The 21,383-nt window shown below is 37.1% G+C and overlaps 1 protein-coding gene across 1 annotated transcript in view; it reads left to right on the top strand.

The window, feature by feature from the left end:
- Positions 1–21,383, top strand: part of mtx2 (metaxin 2) — a 58,332-nt gene that overhangs the window by 20,815 nt on the left and 16,134 nt on the right. The gene's annotated exons all lie outside the window — the stretch shown is intronic.

Genomic DNA, 21,383 nt, shown 5'->3' with positions numbered 1-21,383 from the left:
CAGTTTCTGATTTTCATCCACATAATTCGGATTCCTCTTCCTTGTGAGGTTTGTCAAGGGCCCTGCTCTCTCGGAGAAACGGGGCACGAACCAGCGATAGTACCCTGCCAATCCGAGAAAGGCTTTGACCTGCCTCTTGGTTTTCGGACAGAGCCAATTTAAAATGTCATTGACTTTGGAACACTGTGGCCTTACAGTACCCCGGTCCACCAGGTAGCTCAAATACTTGGCTTCAACCAACCCAAAAAAACACTTTTTTGTGTTAATCCGTAGACCGGCATCTAGTGCCTGCAATACCACTGGTACCTGCTGTAGGTGTTTCCTCCAAGTGCTGGAATAAATGATGTCATCCAGGTAGGCAGCACAGTATGCATTATGGGGACGGAGCACTTTGTCCACCAGACGTTGGAAAGTTGCAGGTGCCCCATGTAACCCAAATGGAAGGACACGATACTGCTAGTGTCCACTAGAGTTGCTAAACGCAGTCTTTTCCTTCGCTGAATCTGTTAAGGGAACCTGCCAGTACCCCTTAGTCATATCAAGAGTGGTCAGAAATTTAGCTTGTCCTAGCCGCTCGAGGAGGTCGTCCACTCGTGGCATCGGATATGCGTCAAATTGGGAGACCTGGTTAAGCCTACGGAAGTCATTGCAGAACCTCCAACTCCCGTCAGGCTTTCCGACCAATATGATGGGACTGGACCAGGGACTATGACTTTACTCTATTACACCTAGTTTCAGCGTCCGTTTGATCTCCAAATACACTTCTGCATGTTTTGCCTTGGGAATCTGGTACGGGTGTTTTTGGACAGTTACCCCGGGTTCCGTCACAATGTTATGTCAATCAGGGAGGTCCGTCCTGGGTGTTCATTCACTACCTCAGGGATAGATGAGACAACTGATTCCAGTTCTCATCTTTGACTGGTGGTCAAATTAGGGCCAAAGTTAAGTTCTACTTTATGAGCAAAGAAAGAGTGGGGCTTGCCGGAGGAGGGATCAGGATCCCTGTCCTTCCACGGTTTCAGCAAGTTGACATGGTATACCCGCTCGCTTGGCCGACAATTTGGTTGTTTTACCAAATAATCAACAAGCCCTTTCCTCTCCTTAACTTCGTAAGGGCTTTGCCAATGTGCCAACAATTTAGAGTGTGAGGTAGGAACCAGTACCATGACATGGTCTCCTGGTTGGAACTCCCGAAGAGACGTGACGTGGTTGTTATAACGAGCCTGGGCTGCTTGCGCCTTTTCCAAGTAACCTTTTAATATAGGCCATATTTTACCTAACCTTTCGCATAACTGAGCGATATACTCCAATATGTTAGTTGAAGGGATGGCCTCTTCCTCCCAGCCTTCCTTTAGGATGTCCAATATGCCCCGAGGTTGTCGTCCATATGGTAATTCAAAGGGTGAGAATCCCGTAGAGGCTTGTGGGACTTCCAGGCAAAAGAATGAGTGGGAGGAGCTGGTCCCAGTTCCTCCTGTCCTCACTGACCACCTTGCATAGCATCTGTTTTAGGGTCTGGTTAAACCTCTCTACTAAACCATCGGTTTGAGGATGATACACCGAGGTTTTCAAATGTTTGATTTGCAGTAACTTAGCAGTTTCCCTGAACGTTTCTGAGGTGAATGGTGTCCCTTGGTCCGTTAGGATTTCCTTAGGGATGCCCCCTTGTGAAAAGACCCCTACCAATTCCCGTGCAATTGTTTTGGAGTTAACTAAGCACAATGGAACAGCCTTAGGATATTGGGTCGCATAATCCACTAGGACCATTATATATTTATGTCCTCGGGCCAAGGGCTCCAAGGGTCCCACCAGGTCGACCCCAATACGTTTGAAAGGAACGTCAATCAGGGGTAGGGGAATGAGAGGAGCAAGGTCCCTTCTAGGAATCTGTCATAGTTGGCATTCTGGGCAGGATGCACAACAACGGCGGACCTCCTCATTGATTCCCGGCCAGAAGAATCTAAGTTTGATACGCTCAGGTGTCTTTTCGGGACCCAGATGGGCTCCCAGGAGGCGAGTATGTGCCAATTCACAGACCTGATGCCGGTAGGTCTTGGGGATTAGCAACAGGTCCCGTTCCTCCCCCTCATGTTCCCCTTTACCCACACCAACGGACTCCAACCCGGCAACGCAGGGACGGTACTTTCCCATCTCAGTCCTTAATGGCTGGAGGTTTGGATGCTGTGTCGAGGCTTTCTTGAGGTTCTTCTCCGGTCTTGTTACGGAGGCCATCCTTCCGACTAAGCCACTGTAAAATAAGACGCCTTGACACAAGACAAAGGTTTGGGGCAGCCACCCGTGTACTTGACCTTGGCTTCTAAACAAGCAAAATATTCAACACAGTAATGTACAGAACGGAGTACAAAACTGAACTGATCAACAGAGGAAGGGAGTGGGTTTTTATAGGGAGGTTGGCGGAAGTGATGTGGTCCTCGGGGCCAGGACAGGAAGTGATGTGGTCCTTGGGGCCGGGACAGGAAGTGACATCTTCAGAGCTGAGGCAGAAGTGACGCCTTCGTATTCAGGTGTAATTTTCTGTGTCTGGTCTGCGTGGGCAAAATAAGAGGGTTGAATGCACCTCATCACCCTCTGGCTAGGCATGGAATTCCTTTCTTTTGGTCCCTGTGGCTGGCTGTCATGCGCATGTGTGTGACAATATGTATATGTGTGTGTGTGTATATGTATATATATATTTGTGTAGTCCAAATTTTCAGATTTTTCTTTGCTGCATTGTAGGTTGTGTACGTCTCAATTCATTGGTTGTCAGCTGCCTTGCATGCAGAGCCTACTCCAATGACTGAAAACAAAATTAAACAAGTTTTGAAGTGAGTCGCAATTAGTTTCACGGGAGCATACCACTGACTGTCACTGAATCGCTAAAAGTATGTAAATAAAAGCTACAACTGAAAATTGCTGGAAAAGTTGCATAGTCTAACATTGCCTTATCCATATTACTAACCGAGAATGGTAAACCGGATGGCATGGACACAGGTACATGGCGATGGGACCATGAGACGTACTGCGCAGGCGCGTACAGCTCAACTAACGGAAATAGCAAATAAAAGAACCGCCATATTATGAGTGGCACTACTGCGGAGTGAGGTTAGGAATAATGTGCTGCTTGGGATTGTACAAACCGCTGAACGCTTTACACCAAATTAAAACACAATACAGCTCAACGATACACACACAAGCCCACCTGGATAAGATCAATGAACGCAGGCGCCTACAACAAGCGTCAGAAACCGCGGAAGCAAAGCAGGCATGGGTTAAGACACTACGGGGTCCACAAAGATAGTACGGAATATATAAGAGCACACTAATCAAAAAAAAAATCAATCGTGTAAAAGCACATAGTACACACAAATCATGTGCTCTCAGCGCATAGAAAACGTATAAGGACAATACGGAGAATAGAGACCCAAAGGCATTGGAGAGAAAAAAAGGCAGATAAGAGATTATGAAAACAGTGGAATTCGAAAAGCACAAACAAACGATGGCACAATACACATGCAGACAAAGGTACAGAATATGGAAGCAGTAAAATTCATAAGTATTGTAGCGTCCCACCCAGGTTGAGGGCTTTTTGGTTTTAAGTGACTGTTAGGTCCGATTGAGGGAAGGCGGAGTACAGCACAGAGGACTGATAGCGGGGTATTGATTTCATGCGGTAATGGGGGGGGGGGCGTTGGAGAGGGTGCTAGAAAGTTGTGTTTGGGGTTAGGAAATCAGCGATTGTTCAGGTAAAACTTTTGTGACACTTTGTCATGTCGGTCACTACAGTATCGAAGAAAAGATAGAAACGATTGCATTACCGCAAACAAAAGGTGATTAATCATCACAACCAGGTGTAATTGAAAAAATACCAGGCCATATTGAGGTCTGAAAAAAAGAGTAGACAACAAAGTCTTTTCCCATTCGCATCATTCAATGGACAAAACGTGGATTTACACAATAATGGACCATATGCTATGAGAATCTGTGGTCCCACAACAGTTAAAGGAACGACAAGTTAAATTTCAAAGAGTACACAATTCGGTCGGGTGTATATTGATGATCTCGGAGAAGTGATGCAAATTTTAACAGGCAAAAAGAAAGGTGATGTATATATTCTGCGAGTAACATTACACACCAAAGGAGATCGTGATATGCCATTCGTAGTAAAATGTTTACAGTTTACCGTGAGAATAGCTTTTGCTGTGACAATCAATAAATCACATGGACAAACAGAAAAACTCGAATACGGAGAATAGACACCCAAAGGCATTGGAGAGAAAAAAAAGGCAGATAAGAGATTATGAAAGCAGTGCAATTCAAAACGCTCAAACGAACGATGGCGCGATACACATGCAGACAAAGGTACACAATATGAAAGCAGTAAAATTAGAAAGTATTGTAGCGTCCCACCCAGGTTGACGGCTTTTTGGTTTTAAGTGCGTCCACTATTAATGAACATTCATTAGGATTAATGAATATCATTTGCTATCATTGTCATTCACTTAACTTCCCTGAAGAAACAACTGGCAATACAACTAATGAGTTTACACGTGTCAAAGGGGTCAGGTTAGACTGCCTCCTTTAGATGAATATCCTTAATATCTACGGATGTTTCTAACTGACAATGTACCCGAAAGTAAAAACATTATGGACTGCATTAGATCCTACAATAGTTCATTTGCTTTTACATCTACCGGGGTAAATATCAGGCCACCAGCTGGCAATGGCCCATACTGCTTTCGCGTATGTAGACAAATATTACATAGGATTGCAACAGTGCACCCTGAGCCAAATCACGAACGCAAATATGCACAGATCTACGTGTTAGATCCAGATGACGCACTCTATCAACGATTTTACTACAAATGTTCTGTATAAAGAAGTATTCCAATAGATCCTTCTAATGTGCCATGCTATGGGTTCTTTACTTCCTTTGTTCGTCATCTACACCTTTACAATTCGATATATCTCAGACATTCATCAATGTATTTCAGGTTACCCAACCCCGGGGGTAGGCGAGCGAAGCGAGCAGGGGGCGGAGCCCCCTTGTATTGACATGGTCTGGTGATGAGATCAGTCATCAGTTCTAACATTCCCCACGACTAAATATTGCATAATGTGACATTGGCTTTACATGTTTACAGTGCTACACAGAGTTAACCTCTTTCAGCTTTCCTCCACTTCACTCCTTAGTCTATGATGTCTTGATGTCCTTAAAGAATTTATAAATTCTTAGTTCCAGTATGTATATGCTGTAGCCGTAATCATAGATAAAATGTACTGATCTATTTAAAGGACTGAAAGAAATATACCAACTGTTAACTCAGTAGTTTGACATGGTTACATTTGCCAGCAATAAACAGAACAAAGATAAAAACCCCAAATTTAACGAGGTTAGCCTTTAAAGATGGTGAAGGGAAATGATATATGTGCACAATAAAATAGCATGTTGTGCGCTTTGGCAACCTAATTTTTGCAGTATTTTGTTGACTGGAAAGAGATTACATCTGATCAACTGACCCATTATTCCTTTACCTGAGCATATCGAAGTGGTTTAATGTTCAAATAACTAATAAAGTAATTTTGCTATTTTATTATTTGTTGTGAGCAGTCACTTTCCATTATTTGGTTGCAGGTAGTGCAGAACCAGCAATGGTACCATTGCAGGACATGCTTATGCATACACCAGCATTCACTTTTACAATTTAGTGTTGCTTATTGGGTCAACATGCACCTTTTTAGATGTGTAATGAAACCCAAGTACCCTGAAAAAAGAAATATAAGGAGTTGTTTATGCAAAATCAGCACAAACAATGACCAGGCTAGAATTTTGAACCCTATTTCTTGGATCTGTGAGGCAACTTCAACACCCTCAGTACTGTATGACCTAAGTTAAAGTGTAGACACAGGGAAATGTCCTGAAGCGTCCAGCAAAAGTAGAATTCCAGTAATTTAGTAACTGAAATATTTTCTGTGTGTATTAAAAGATCCTAACTGGGTAAAATTGCCTACCCTTTTCTGTTAAATAAGAATATATATTTGGATAAAGGCAAATGACTTGGGCCAAATTGCTACAGAGTCTTCTGTCTGACTTTGCAACCCTGAAGGATCTCTTTTATTAACCTTTTGAACTGAGGCTGGTTGAAATAGCTTTTCTTCTTTCCATGACAGATACCCAGATGGATGTAACTTGACCTAAATGGTTCAGTTGTATGTCAGCAGTTTTTATTTTTTATTTATTTATTTTTTGTCATTCCAGTATGTGGAAGGTTTTAACTGGTTATGTTTAATTCATTGTGTAAGGTAATAATAAAAAGTATAAAATAATGTGTTCTTACTTAGAGCAAAAAGATTTCTTATATAGTATATAATAGAAATATATACACACATACATATATACAGTGGGGCACAAAAGTATTTAGTCAGCCACCAATTGTGCAAGTTCTCTCACTTAAAAAGATGAGAGAGGCCTGTAATTTTCATCATAGGTATACCTCAACTATGAGAGACAAAATGAGAAAAAAAAATCCAGAAAATCACATTGTCTGATTTTTGAAGAATTTATTTGCAAATTATGGTGGAAAAAAAGTATTTGGTCAATAACAAAAGTTCATCTCAATACTTTGTTATATACCCTTTGTTAGCAATGACAGAGGTCAAACGTTTTCTGTAAGTCTTCACAAGGTTTTCACACACTGTTGCTGGTATTTTGGCCCATTCCTCCATGCAGATCTCCTCTAGAGCAGTGATGTCTTGGGGCTGTCGCTGGGCAACACGGACTTTCAACTCCCTCCAAAGATTTTCTATGGGGTTGAGATCTGCAGACTGGCAAGGCCACTCCAAGACCTTGAAATGCTTCTTACGAAGCCACTCCTTCATTACCCGGGTGGTGTGTTTGGGATCATTGTCATGCTGAAAGACCCAGCCACGTTTCATCTTCAATGCCCTTGCTGATGGAAGGAGGTTTTCACTCAAAATCTGACGATACATGACCCCATTCATTCTTTCCTTTACATGGATCAGTCATCCTGGTCCCTTTGCAGAAAAACAGCCCCAAAGCATGATGTTTCCACCCCCATGCTTTACAGTAGGTACGGTGTTCTTTGGATGCAACTCAGCATTCTTTCTCCTCCAAACACCACGAGTAGAGTTTTTACCAAAAAAGTTCTATTTTGGTTTCATCTGACCATATGACATTCTCCCAATCCTCTTCTGGATCATCCAAATGCTCTCTAGTAAACTTCAGACGGGCCTGCACATGTACTGGCTTAAGCAGGGGGACACGTCTGGCACTGCAGGATTTGAGTCCCTGGTGGCGTAGTGTGTTACTGATGGTAGCCTTTGTTATTTTGGTCCCAGCTCTCTGCAGGTCATTCACTAGGTCCCCCCGTGTGGTTCTGGGATTTTTGCTCACCGTTCTTGTGATCATTTTGACCCCACGGGGTGAGATCTTGCGTGGAGCCCCAGATCAAGGGAGATTCAGTGGTCTTGTATGGCTTCCATTTTGTAATAATTGCTCCCACAGTTCACCAAACGTTTAAGTGATCGCCGATCACGATCATTCAGGATTTTTTTCCGGCCACTTTTCTTCCTTGAAGACGATGGGTCCCCACAATCCTTCCAGTTTTTAATAATGCGTTGGACAGTTCTTAACCCAATTTTAGTAGTTTCTGCAATCTCCTTAGATGTTTTCTCTGCTTGATGCATGCCAATGATTTGAAGCTTCTCAAACAGACTAACATCTTTTCCACGACCACAAGATGTGTCTTTCGACATGGTTGTTTAAGAAATGAGAAGCAACTCATTGCACCAGTTGGTGTTAAATAACTTGTTGCCAGCTGAAAGATAATCGCCCATGCAATAATTATCCAATAGGAGGCTCGTACCTATGTGCTTAATTAAATCCAGGTGGCGACTTTTCTTTTGGCCAGGCAGTGTGTATATATGTATAATATATATATAAAAGAAACTAACTATTCAGTGTATAGACAGTCATACTGGAAGTAAAGATGCATATTTAAACTTTAACTCAACCTTTTTGTTATGTTTACTTAGAGCAATGGAATTTGGACTTGCATGTATCCTTAGAACAGTTACTAAAATATGATAATTCATAATAAAAATAATGTGTTTCTGTATCTATCCATCCATCTTCTTAACCCCCTTATCTAAGGCAGGGTCGTGGGGAAGCTGGAGAATATCCTAGCAAGCATTGTGCACAAGGCATGAAAAATCCCTTGACAACGCACTAGTCCATTACAGGGTGAACACAACACAACAAACACACACTCTTTTATCCACGCACTAGGGTCAATTTAACAAAGTCAATCCACCTCCCTTGCATGTCTTTGGACTGTGGGAGGAAACTGGAGCATTATATGCAATATGTATTTGCAAGTATTATAATTTTATTTGCACTGTTTGCTATATTAATTCGCATGATTGACTGTTCAGAAACCTTAAGAGTTGTGGGTAGAAGCTATCCCTGAATCTACTGGTGCAAGTGCCAGTGGTCCTATACTGTTTGCCACAAGGGAGGAGTGAGAAAAAGTTTGTTCAGGTCTGTGATCTGTAATATCCCAGTTTGCCTTTTTAAGTCAGTGAGTATTGTGCAGAATACAGTATGTCATGGATAGGTGCTTGAAATAGTCAGTGCTACCTCTACCCCTTCCTGAACAGTGCTGAGCAGATGTTACACCAGAACATGATGCAGTCAGTGAGGATGACTCCACTGTACCTTTGTAGAAGATTATGAGAGCAGATGGAGAAATGTGAACTGTCCACAGATATCTGAGCCAGGGGAGATGCTGGAGTCAAAATGTGTTGTCCTCACTTCAGTTTTTTAATGATAGGTACTCCAAGAAATTTAAAGCTGCTCACTCTTTCAACAGCATTCCCTCTGATGTATATGGAAATATGGTCTTCTTTCTAAAGTCTGTGACCATCTCCTTGGTTTGGCTGACATTAAGATTGTAGATTATTGTCCTGGCTCTACTGATATAGCAGTTAGACCTCATCTTTGTAAATTCTGTCATCATTAAGTGACAGAAAATGAGTGTGATATTCTCATCCAGAAGATTTTACAAGATTTTTCCGTGATATTGAGGCATCTGCGCCCATTGTTAGGTAATTAGCCCCAAATCATAACATTGCCAGCATGCTTGACCAGTGGGGATACAATTATTTTGATGATTAGGCATGGCTTTTTTGTTGCAGCCAGCAAGATTAATTATATCCTGTGACCAGTGTTTCATAGTTCTCCAGGATCATCCATACAGTCTTTTGTCATAATAATATGAAAAGTAAAATACTTTATTTGAGAACAAGTTTTTCTTCTTCTTTCCTTTTACCAAATCCATTGTTATTCAGTCTGTGTTGTGTTCTTGCTGAACTGTATTAACATGGATAATATCCATAGCAGCTGATATCTGGAAACATTTGCATGTAGTCATTCATTTTTTTTCAATGTTCTTTTTATTCTTTTGTCTTTGTAGTATGGTTTTGAAAGATGTCTTCATGTAAGTAGATTCACCATAGTCTTAGGTATACAGTATGTGTAATTTGTATGGGAGAAGACCTTTAATCTTTTCCGTGGTAGTTTGCCTTTTATCTTGGATCCTGTACGATTTTTGTTCTGGTTTTGCTTACCTTTCTGACTGATAGATTATGGTTAATTTACTTTTTACATGCAAGGTTAATATTTATTTATCTGCTATATTTCTTGTACAGTTACCTTAATCACTTCCTGTAAATGATGCACAGAATTTGTGAATCTTCACATATTCTTTTAGAAAAGATGCATTTTGAATAATCAGGGGGAAGAAATATAATGATAGCTGCAGTAACAGTTCAAAAACATCCAAGCAGCCATGTGTTTGTATGTGTATGGTCGAGTGTATGTGTGTGTGCATATGTATGTGTGTATGTACATGTGTGTATAAATATATAAATTGTTTATAAATATTAATTGTTGTTATAAATATATAAATGCACCTATACATGTGTCAGTGTAAGAATATGTAGGGCTTTAGTCCTCTTTGACCCCAAGCTTGATTACAGACGTTTAAAAAAAATAAAAAAATGCATAGATGGACAAATAAATATATATAATATATATAAATACTGAACATAGTCTTTATATAGATTTAATTTTTCTCAATGTGGACAAATTTAATAAGTAAATAATAAAATAGTAAATTAATAACAACCAAACCAACTCAGTAAATAGTTGTCTTTAAATGCAAGTCGTTTTTTTTTTTTTTTTTTTTTTACATTGGTAGTTTACTAACAGCTACTTTGAGACACCTACATGCAGTAAACACGTGGACAGAGTAATACAGTAAGTCAGTGAACAGTTCACAGGTTCATTTATCTTACATAGCCTTGTGGACTCTGCAGTTGAGATCATGTCTGCTTTTGCTGCTTGTGGTGCTCACTCCCCACTCAGGGCTGAGCCCTGGTAGAGTAGATTATAAAAATTAACATTAAAAGATGCTCAATTCAGTTTACTTGTTTTAACTATACTTTTGTTTGTGAGCCCAACATTCTATACAATAGTTATTAACATTATAAGAAAGAAAGAAAAGAAACAAAAACACAATGCATAACATTTAATCACAAACAGGGAAACAACATACAACATATAGTGCTGTGAAAAGCTATTTGCCCCCTTTCTGATTTCAGTTGCTTTTGCTTATTCATAACTCTTAATTGTTCCTGATCTCGAAACAAACTTAGTATAATACAAAGACAACCAGACTAAACACAGTACCCAGTGTTTGAATGATCATTTGATTTTATGATGGAAAAAAGTACACTAACACCTATATCAGCCATGTAGAAAAAGAAATTGCCCCCTTAATCACTCAATCAACCAGTGAACCAAATTTAACTAACCGGGTTAAAATGGACTAGAGACACACATGCTTGCTTACTGCCAACACTACTGAATCTAAACATCACTCAAATGGAACCTTTCATGCACTGTCAAGTTTCAGGCAGTATACCATGCATCTGATCAAAAAAAAAAAAAATTCCAGAAGTTCTGAGAAAGTTACTGATGATATCAGTCATGAAATGGTTAAGAGAGCAGAATTTATGCTTTCCTCAAGTATGGTAAATCACCCAGGCCCTGAAAAAGCAAAGTATCCTCATACCATCTTACTGCCACCGTCATGTTTGAATGTGGGCATGATGTTCTTCTTGTGGAAAGTTGTGTTAGCTTTACACCAGATGCCTTTCAGATAGAAGTACTTTTGACTCATCAGTCTACAGTAAATTTTCCCAAAATGTTTGGGAGTAATCAAGGTGTTTTTTGACAAATGTTATGCTCCTCATGTTTAGCAGTGGTTTTTGCCTTGCAACTCATCCATGGATACAATTTTTGCCCAATGTCTTTCTAATGGTGGAATAATGAATGCTGACATTAACTGAGATAAGAAAGACATGCAGTTCTTAGATGTTTGCCTGCATTCTTCTGTGACTTCCTGGATGATTTTTTGTTTTTTTTGTGCTATCTTATAGTAATGTTGCTACCCAGCCACTCCAGGACAGATTTACAGATATTCTAAGTTTTCTCCAGTTGGAGATGATGGCTTTTGCTGTGGTCCCTGGGTTTTAAAGATTGCTTTGTAATCCTCTCTCGAATGTTTTACAGTAGCATTCTTTCACAAGTCTTCTGGAATTTCTTTTGATCGAGGTATGCTATGCTGCTTGTTAAAACCCTTTAGTCAACTTCATATCTGTCTAATTTAACTCGTTATCATTTAAAGTTGGTTCATTGGTTGATTGAGTGTTTAAGGATACAACTACTTTCCTTCGACAAATCAAACAATTATATAAAAATGGTGTATTATATTTACTCAGGTTATCTTTTGTGTTATATGAAATTTGTTGGGAAATCAGAAACAATTACGAGTTGTGAATATGCAAAAACAGAGGAAAACATGAAGGGGGAAAATACTTTTTCACAACCCTGCATACAGAAATGTACACATACGCAGTGTATTTTTAAGTCCAAATTTCAACTACCCTAAGTTGCCATATTATGGAAAGAATCATTATGTAGCAAATGATGGCAGTTTTATTTGAAAAGAAGTCTTCTTGTATTGTGTAATGGTATAAGGTGTAAATTGTATATACCCAATCATTCCAGATTTGAAAAGGAGATTTCCTTAATGTTGTTTAAGCATTCAATGTGGTTTTGGACAAATTAGATTTAAAATATTTTAACACACTTGATATAATTATATATTGTACTAAAATAGCAGAAGTAGGGGGCATATGTAGTTCTTTATGTATTACTTGTGTGTTATGCTTACAAGTTTGAACGTGACATGTTCCTGAAGATACTTTTGTTTTGTAGATTTTCCAAGAACCATAAAGGTATAAGGAAGTTTAAGCCTTTTTCATGTATGACATTGTGGTTCAAGTCTCTGAAGCCCTATATAATGGACTTGAACCATGAAGCCTATATAGTGTATGTACAGTATTTTAAAACACACGTTTGATATATGCAAATGTTTATTTTTCGTTGCAATACTTAAAAATATAATTTTATATTGTGCTATTCTACTTAAGCAGTCCACAGAACAACTCAACCTCAAATTTATATATATATATATATATATATATATATATATATATATATATATATATATATATATATAAATATTAAATACACATTTTCTTCTACATATGAGTAATTATGCTCTCAATCGTTGTGATTTTGGTCAGCACTTAAAGTGATAATTAAAATTATATTATCAAATATTATTGAATAGTTGACAAAAGATCATAAAAAAGCATTGAAAGGAGGGAATCCAATTTTTTAATTCAAGACAGATTAACACCAAAAGATATTTCAAAGTTTAATTTCATATATTATGTAATGTAGTTCAGCTTTTCAGATACCTAAACTTTTCCAACCAGCCAAAGTTTAAAATATCTCAAAATAAGTTCCTTCACATTATAAGACATCTGCTGCATATTTTGAGATATCTCTAATGCAATTCAAGGTATCTTAGAAGCATTCATGGTCAGTTTGAGATATTTGAAAACATGTTTTAGGATATCTGAACATAATTTTGACATAATCTCAAAATCACTTCCTGTAATATTTCCTATTTCATCAGTACTTCCTCTCTGTTATTTTAAAATATATCTGGAAATTGCATTTGTGGCATCTGAAAATGCACTTGAAGTTATTTAGAGACATCCTGAAGTGTATTTCCGATATCCTAAAACGGACAGGAAGCTAGAGATATCTGGAGACATATTTTAGATATGTTTAATTGCATTTTAAGTATCTGAAAATGATATTCAGTTATTTTGAAATAGCCTCCTTTCTTTTTAAAGATATTTTCTATCATTGAATTGCAAGTGTTTTATACCGAAAGTGGTAAAAAAAAATAAGATATCCAAAACCTACATTTTTGTCATGTAAAATTCATTTTAGATATATCAAACATGACTCAATGTAAAGGTATCTAAAATGCATTTTAAGATATTTTAATAACATTCACAGACCATTTTGAAATATCTGAATTGTATTTCAGATTAGCTAAAATGCATCTCTAGATACCCTAAAATAACTTCCTGTGCATTTTGGAATACAGTATCTTAAGTATATTTGAAGATATGTTAAAATGACAGGAAGCCTTATTCAAAACATAGGAAATTTTACAGGAAGTCATTTTGTGATAACATGAATTGCATTTCAGAATACACGCAGTTCTTTTAAAGATGTATTAAAATACATTTAAGATATGTTAAAATACATTTCAGATATCTAAAAGTGACAAGAATGTAATTTTATGATATGTTAAAATATGTTTGATATATCTGAAAATTCATTGATGTGATTTTGAAATATGCCCGTTATCTATAACTAATTCTCATGTTACATTTAAAGTTGATAAGATATTTTTAGATATTTGTATATGTTAATATGGTTTGTCATAATGCTTTAGTGTCTAGTGGTTGGAAATTTCCACTTCTTGATGCTTTTTGGCGATAGCATTAAGGTGGCTGCAGCCCTGTGTAGGATTTTATAAAGTGTTCTGCTTAGTAAATTAAGAGATATATTAGGTCAAACACATGTAATAAAACTGACATCTTATTGTGCTAATGATTCATCTTACTTGACTGATTTCACTTTGGTGATACCAGCTCTTTAGCCACTCATTCAAGCTTTCATTCAGTCTTTATTTTATTTTGTAACTTTTATAGCAAATGCCATCATAAGGGACTTCATCAGAGGAAAACAGTTTATTTAAGCTAGAGGGGTGTTACTATTACTGATAATAGAATAAACACAGCAAAGAAGATGAAAACAGGATACAGGAATACATACTTTACATGTTTTTGTTTTCATTTTATAAGATAATACATGGTTTGCCTTTTGAACTTTTTCCATGTAATTTCTTTAATAAACTGCACTGGACTAGTGCCCCTTCCAGGGTTGTTTGTTTGCATTTTGTCCAGTGCTGTTGGGTACACTGTCTTGCCTGCAACCCTTAATTGGATTAAGCAGGTTTAAGAATGAAATGTTATGTTTTAATTAAACACAACATGGATTTTCATAATGATGCCCAACTGTGAATTAAATATACCCACACAGCATTCAATATATTCTTAAGTAGTGCCGAGCAAAGCACCCTTATTAAAGCAGATTTAAATGCACCTAATCTTGTCAAATCCACTACTTTATGTAGTAATTATTCCTGAAGTATCAAGTTCAAGATTTACTTATCATAAGCTCATTATTTGTGGACTTCTGAAATTGATATGGTTTACTTGAAAGGCTCATAATTTTCTCCTACACTAAAAGACAACCTACTGATTATAGAGGATAGTAGCAATAAATAATGTTTTTCTTGTCCATACTGTTTTAAGCTAAAATATATTAGAGTCCCTTTCGACATTTCTGTTACCCATATGGACACCCTTTATAACATTTTCACTATAAAATTATGACTGAATAAATTGCATCTTCATTTATCTTCGAGACCCCCTCAGTGATAACAGTGAATCCAGCCTTTCAGTATTCCAGGGAAAAATTGTGTTACATCATTACATTAGCCCTGAGCTGCAGTGTGAAATTGATTGTTCTGGAAAATGAACCTGGCTTCACTATAAATTACATCTATGGGTTCTAAGGAATCTGTTATTTTGTTTAAAATACTGGCTAATATAATTAGAGTTCTAATTTATGTTAAAGTACAAGTGTGCCTATTACAGTAACAGGGTATGGAATTTAATCTGTCTCGTGGATAAAGAATGATTCTGTGTGGTTTTCATTTGTAACCTCAGACATATTATTTCAGTAACACAGTCTGTAAAAATTAGATATGAAAAATGAATCATTCTGCGGACAGCTTTATTCATAATTTTCAGTTTTGAAAGTTAACATTCTCTTCCATGGAGTGGGAAAGTTTAAAAGCAGATGCCTTGACCACTTACTGTAAATTCAGAAGTAATTAGCAACAAATAGTGGTAATAATGTTTACAGATTCTCTGGTTAGGCTGCAGAATAACAAATGATAGAGCATAAACAAGATTTTCAAAATGTGTACTTAGTGTTATACAAGACCTAGATTGAATTGTTTGTTGGAGTTGTGCTTGTCTAGGAGGAAGCTGGTGGTCCTAACAGATTAATTGTATTCACTTTGTTTCCCAGCCCATTTGTTTCTCTAAGAGGCAGCAAACCACTCATTTGGATTAGCCATATGTCAGAAGACCTCTATTTTTCCTTTTGAGTCGAAGTGGTTTTGTAATGAATGTATTACAATTCTCTGTATGTGGGATGTTTTTGTAGTGTTAGGTTGTCTATTTTGGCCATTGTAAACAGTATTTTTAAGTGGGGAAAATGGGATTGTTCTCAGCTAGTCAGCCAGCATACTTTGCAGCTATTTACACTAACTAGATCACACTAGTTATTGGACTTGTGCCTTTCATAGCTTATGCTGTGGCATTTGAAGTTGTATATTTTAAATCCAATTCAGATAAAGCTGCTGCTCTCTATATTTATTCTATTTGTTTCTCTCACGTTTTGATAGTACAAGTTTATAGGGTTTAGATTGAGAATTTAGTATTCAGTGATAGCAGGGCTAAAGTGGTGCAAACAAATACTTGATTTGACATAAAAGCCAGCCTGGTGTAGTGCATGTGGAATGTCTGCTTAACACTTTAAAACCAGAAATCCATCTGTAAAGGTTAATGTACTGGCATTCTCCTGGTATTTTGGATTATTACTTCTGCTCCTTGAGATTCTATAACAATGGTAGATTTATGAACAGGTTTTGTTGCTTTAAAGGCGATTAAATAAAATGGTACCCCAGTGATATAAGCTTTACTTGATTGGTATCCTTTTCTGGATTGTATTTCTCTAGTTTCCTAGAAACCAGTTTCAAACTTTGTTTCTGTCTCCTTTATCAAATGATGACTCTGGGACAAGAGGAAATCAGAAAAAAAATCCATCTAACTGTATTGGTATTGTTGTGGATTGCTGATTTTAAACTTGGGAACAACCGCTGCTGTTCTTTTTTGAATCTTGAAAAATAAAAGGGTTTTCATATTAATATTATGGAATTAGTTGAGCATTTGAATATTTTTTGAATTTTTCAATTAACCTCAAACTGTCATAATGCACTTTTGGACAGTGAGAGTGGTGTGCATATCATATGTTATGGTGAAATCATTCTTGACATTTTTAAGAACAAAATAAATCAAAACTATAAATATTAGTATTCTGTTTTTTTTTTTTTTGTTTTGTTTTTTTTTTTTACTGGTATTATATTTTGGCTTTTCAACATATATCAAAGATAAATTATAAGTCTACAGTGAACGTGTAGACTTTTTAATATGGCAGAACTGTGCCTGAAAAGAGATAAGCCCTAAGTAATCAAAATGTATAACTCACCCTGAGGTTTTTGAATAGAAGTGTAATTAGTGAAGGTTACAGTGGTCAGATCCATTAAGCTCTGAAGCCACTGACCAAGACCAACGGAAATCACAGGCATGTCACAATTAGGGGCATGGTTATGACCTTTGTCTCAAGGGTAAAAACTAAGTGCCTTTTTCAGTGGTCAAACACATTTTATATTTGTGTACTTAGGCAAGAAATATAGACAACCTGTTTATGCGGTATAGAGCAATACTACTTAAATTAAGATGCCACAATGAGAAAAGGGAAAGCAACTTATGATTGTTTTGTTTTTTTTTAAGATGTAATATTTTTGAAATTTTTGTTTGTAAAATCTATTTAGCAGTATCTGAATGCATTAATTATATTGTGAATACAAAAATTCCAGGGTTTTTGGAGACAAAACATAGGGTTGCATTTATAACGACAACCCTAATTGGTTTCACATTTCTTTGACACTAGGGAAATCTTTGCACTTGAGAATTTTTAAGTGAATGCATGTCGAAGATGATGTCTGGCAAAATTTGGGCATTCAGCCTTAAAAAAAAAAAAAAGTGGATTTATTTTGGAATGGATTTCAGAATTCAAGCATGCAGATACAGTATTCCAAAGGCTGCTGAAGAGAGCAGTGACCTGGTTGCCCTTATTGCTTTGGGTGGAGCAGCTCCGTCTGTGATTCTAGGGGAAGCCTGAAAGTGAACCTCAAGTGGAACGTGAAATGTCCTTGGGCTTACAGTACAAAATTGTTATAGCCTAAAATCGTTTAAAATGTGCTTAAGGCAAGGTCGTACCTTTGAGCAATGTCTTCAGGCTTGCACATTGCTAGGCAATATGTTCTACACTTAAATGATTTCATGCAAAATATTTGTGAATCTTTCAGATAGCCTTGATTTTAAAATGGCCCCTAATGCATTATTAGCATGACATGGATTGATACCAGAGGGTATGAAAGTGTGTTTTTAAAAATTGGTTTTAATGTCCCATACTAGTGGTTCTCAAACCTTTTGGCCTTGAGACTCATTTTCATCTATTTTTTTTTTTTAAGAATTTTAATGTAAACCAGCCAACATCTTCCTCTGAATGACACACGTTCACAAATAACATTGAATATTTATTCACTTGTTAAATACAATATACATAACAGATGAAACATATGGTACTCCTCCCAGAAATAACTCAGTAAAGGAGTGTTTAATATTGAGTTAAATTTAGTGTCTTTTTGACTCCACCACTGTCGAAATCAAGGATAATTCAAGAGATGGCAGAGAGAAATATTTTTTAGTTTTTTGGCTACTTGTCTTCAGCATATGGGATGATGAGGTACTTTTGCAATTGTGTGAACTTTTGTTATTTTTTTGGCAGTTGTATGTGCATTGAGGTATGTTGCACGGAATGTCTGATGGCTTGTTGTAAAAGTATGCCTAAATGTTTTTTGTAAAGCCTCAAGATTTTAATTTTTTTTATTTTTAAAAGTAGGTAATTCTGTAATTAGCATGCTCTGTTTTCAAGTGTCTTAATAGTTTACAAGGCTTTGTGCTTTTGTTTGCTACTACCTCACTGGAGATAACGCACAGTTGCAATTTACAGTGCTTCATGGTAAAAGTAAATCCATACCTCAAAGTCTGGATTGTATGTTCTTTTAATTTTCCAGTTAGGTTCGGGTTTTTGGGGTCAATGTTCTATGGTTGATACAGAACTAGAATAGGTTGTAGTGGGTGATTTTTCAGGAACTTGTCCAAGTTTGTTGGATTTCTTGACTGAAATGTATAATAGGTTTTCACCTACTTCTGATTAGATGTAGGTTAATAGTCATTTCAATTGGCCAGTTACTTGCCCCCTAAAATATAAAAGCAATTGCTTATTTTATTTTATTTTTTTTAAACTTAAGCTGATGACACATCCAAAACATCCAGTGACACACAGGTTGAAAAACACTGTCCTGTTCCACACTACTTGAACAAAAGTGTATTCTGTTTAACCTTAAGAATCCCTATTCAACATGTGTAATTTAGTGTGATAATAATGTTCTGTAGTATTTCAAACTGCAAAAAAAATTCTTTCTGAGAGGATCTGTTCAGAATCCCTCCTCCTCCTCACTCACTCACTCATGTACCAGCCTTGTAGCGTTCCTTACCTCCTCTTAGCTAGCGAGTGAGAGAACTACTTAATGGATTTAGATCAGGTTTTTTTCAATAATTTGCTTGAACATTCCGGTTGATTTTACGACTTCTCTCATCAAGCTAATAATCGTAGTTCGCTTGCAGGAGTGATATATTCACGCTAAACCGAGACAGAGGCTGCAGGCCGAGGAGAGGGGGAAGCATGATGTCAGGAGTGGGGAGCTGGGCAGGGTCCTCCTCACTGTCCTGTTTCACTAATACATGGGTGGAGCTGTGGTGGATGGCTAGTTAATTCTTAAGAAAACATAATAGGCCTGTGCTCACCTTTCCACTGTATTTGTTGTTGTATTCTTTCTGAAAATAATTTTAAATGGAACTTTATAAGTGTATGGTCATCTTTTTAACTGACTTTGTCTGGCACATATGATTGTATTTGCTATGTTGTTTAAAATCCTAAATGGATACAAGTGCAGCAGCTCTTGGCAAGAGAGTAAAGGTGTCCAGGTTCTGAAGTTTTGAGAGAGAGGGCAGATTAGTTGGTTGGTAAAGTTAAAATGGGCTTTCCTATTAAGCTCAGTTACACACATTGTGGGTGAGGTGTTATTTTTTGGTTGCCCTCTTATGACTCTCCCCTTTTGTGATTATTAGTATGTATGTTGTCTTTTTCAGTTTAGTCAGAGCTGAAAAGTTGGACTGAGGTGAAGTAGAAGGGAAGGGGATGAGTGAATTAAATTGTATTCTGCCCTTTAGCAGTTCTTTTGCCATTTGAGTTTAAGCAACTACTTCAAGTGAGTTTTGATTTGCTCCAGTGTAGCTATTTTTTGTTCTGTTTAATTTATATGGTGGTAAATTGTAAGCACTGCTGCCTCACGGCCTCTTTAAACTGGGTCCAAATGCTGTGTGTAGTTGAGGTCTTCCTCCTCCCAAATTCTGTACCACTTCAAGCTTGTTTGATTGTTGAGTCAACATTGGCCAGGGTTAAGTGAACTAAAATACTTGAGTGAATGTGGTACCCTGTCACCCAGCGCTTGGTTTGGTTCCTGCTTTATGCCCAGTTCTGCCATAGTAGATTCTCCTCCAGTTATCCCTGAATTTGATCAAGTGGTTTAGGAAACTGAATTCATGTATTTTGTGTAGAACCCATTTTCTATTACCCTTCATGCATTTTATTTCCCTTATTGATATTATCTGAAATCCAGATATTGTGTGTAATACTTAGTTTCTTCCTTTCTATTATCTATCTTACCTCTTAAAGTGCTCAAAAAGATGAGTCTGAGCATAGTCACTGGCTTCTCACTTAATTTCCTTTTGCATCCGATTGAGTTACATTAGCAAAGCAAATGGTTATTCATTCAACTCTTCATGTTATGTATTTTGTGGTACTCCTTCAGACAACAAAGCCTAAGAAAGTAGGTACTCTTAACTAATTAAAGTAGTTGTTTATTGTATGTCGAGTGTAGATTTCCTCCTACATAAAAATGTGAAAATTTCAAAATTTCTTTGTAACTGCTTTAGAATGGTATACTATGTGTCAATCTCTTTATATGCTTCACTTGTGTGCCTCTTGTACTCTTTTCATTTGTATGAAAGTGTTTGCAGTATACAGTAGCATTGATTCCACTGTATGTTGTGTTTTCAAGCTTCCAGCTCTGTAATTTGTTAACAGCATTATCTATTCTCTCTGTATATTTAAATCACTGTTTTTAGGAGCTTTAATAAGGCTTGTGAGTTGCGTTCATGCTGAACTAATTCTAAGTAACATCATGGAAATCTGGACTGACTGTTAAGAAAAAAAAATAAATTCTCCTGGAATGCTTTTTGTAAAGAGTTATATGTTACCAGTGGGTCACAGTGGAAAGCATTTGATATTTATTAAATTGCTTGAGCTATGTACTCTTGCCTGTGGATAGAATTTCTAAAGTTATTTTTCAGTGGAAGTCTACTTCCACAACTGCTTGCGTTTGAAATATTTAGTAGAGAGACCTTTAAGATGAGAGTTATGCCATCTTAAAGGAAGAATACAAAATCCTTATGTATTCAAGTCATTTCTGCATGGCTTTGCATGTTTTAAATGGTTATTAACTGAATTAAGTGTTAAGTTTGCAAATATTTGGTTAAGTGTTGCAGGGTGCTGGAGCCTATTCAGGAAGCACTTGATGAAAAATGCCAACCAGCATTGAATGGTATGCCCTCTTGCGTATGTGCGCACACACACACACACACACACACATATATATATATTATGTAGTTTTGAGTTTATAATTACCAGATGATGTATAACATAAATAAATAAAAAAACAGAGAACTGGGAAAAAATCCCACACACAGAGAATGTATAAACT

Source organism: Erpetoichthys calabaricus, chromosome 8 (assembly GCF_900747795.2).
Source record: "Erpetoichthys calabaricus chromosome 8, fErpCal1.3, whole genome shotgun sequence".
NCBI classification, from domain to species: Eukaryota; Metazoa; Chordata; class Cladistia; order Polypteriformes; family Polypteridae; genus Erpetoichthys; species Erpetoichthys calabaricus.
The sequence above is the reverse complement of the archived record's forward strand: the minus strand, read 5'-3'. Positions and strand labels throughout refer to the sequence as shown.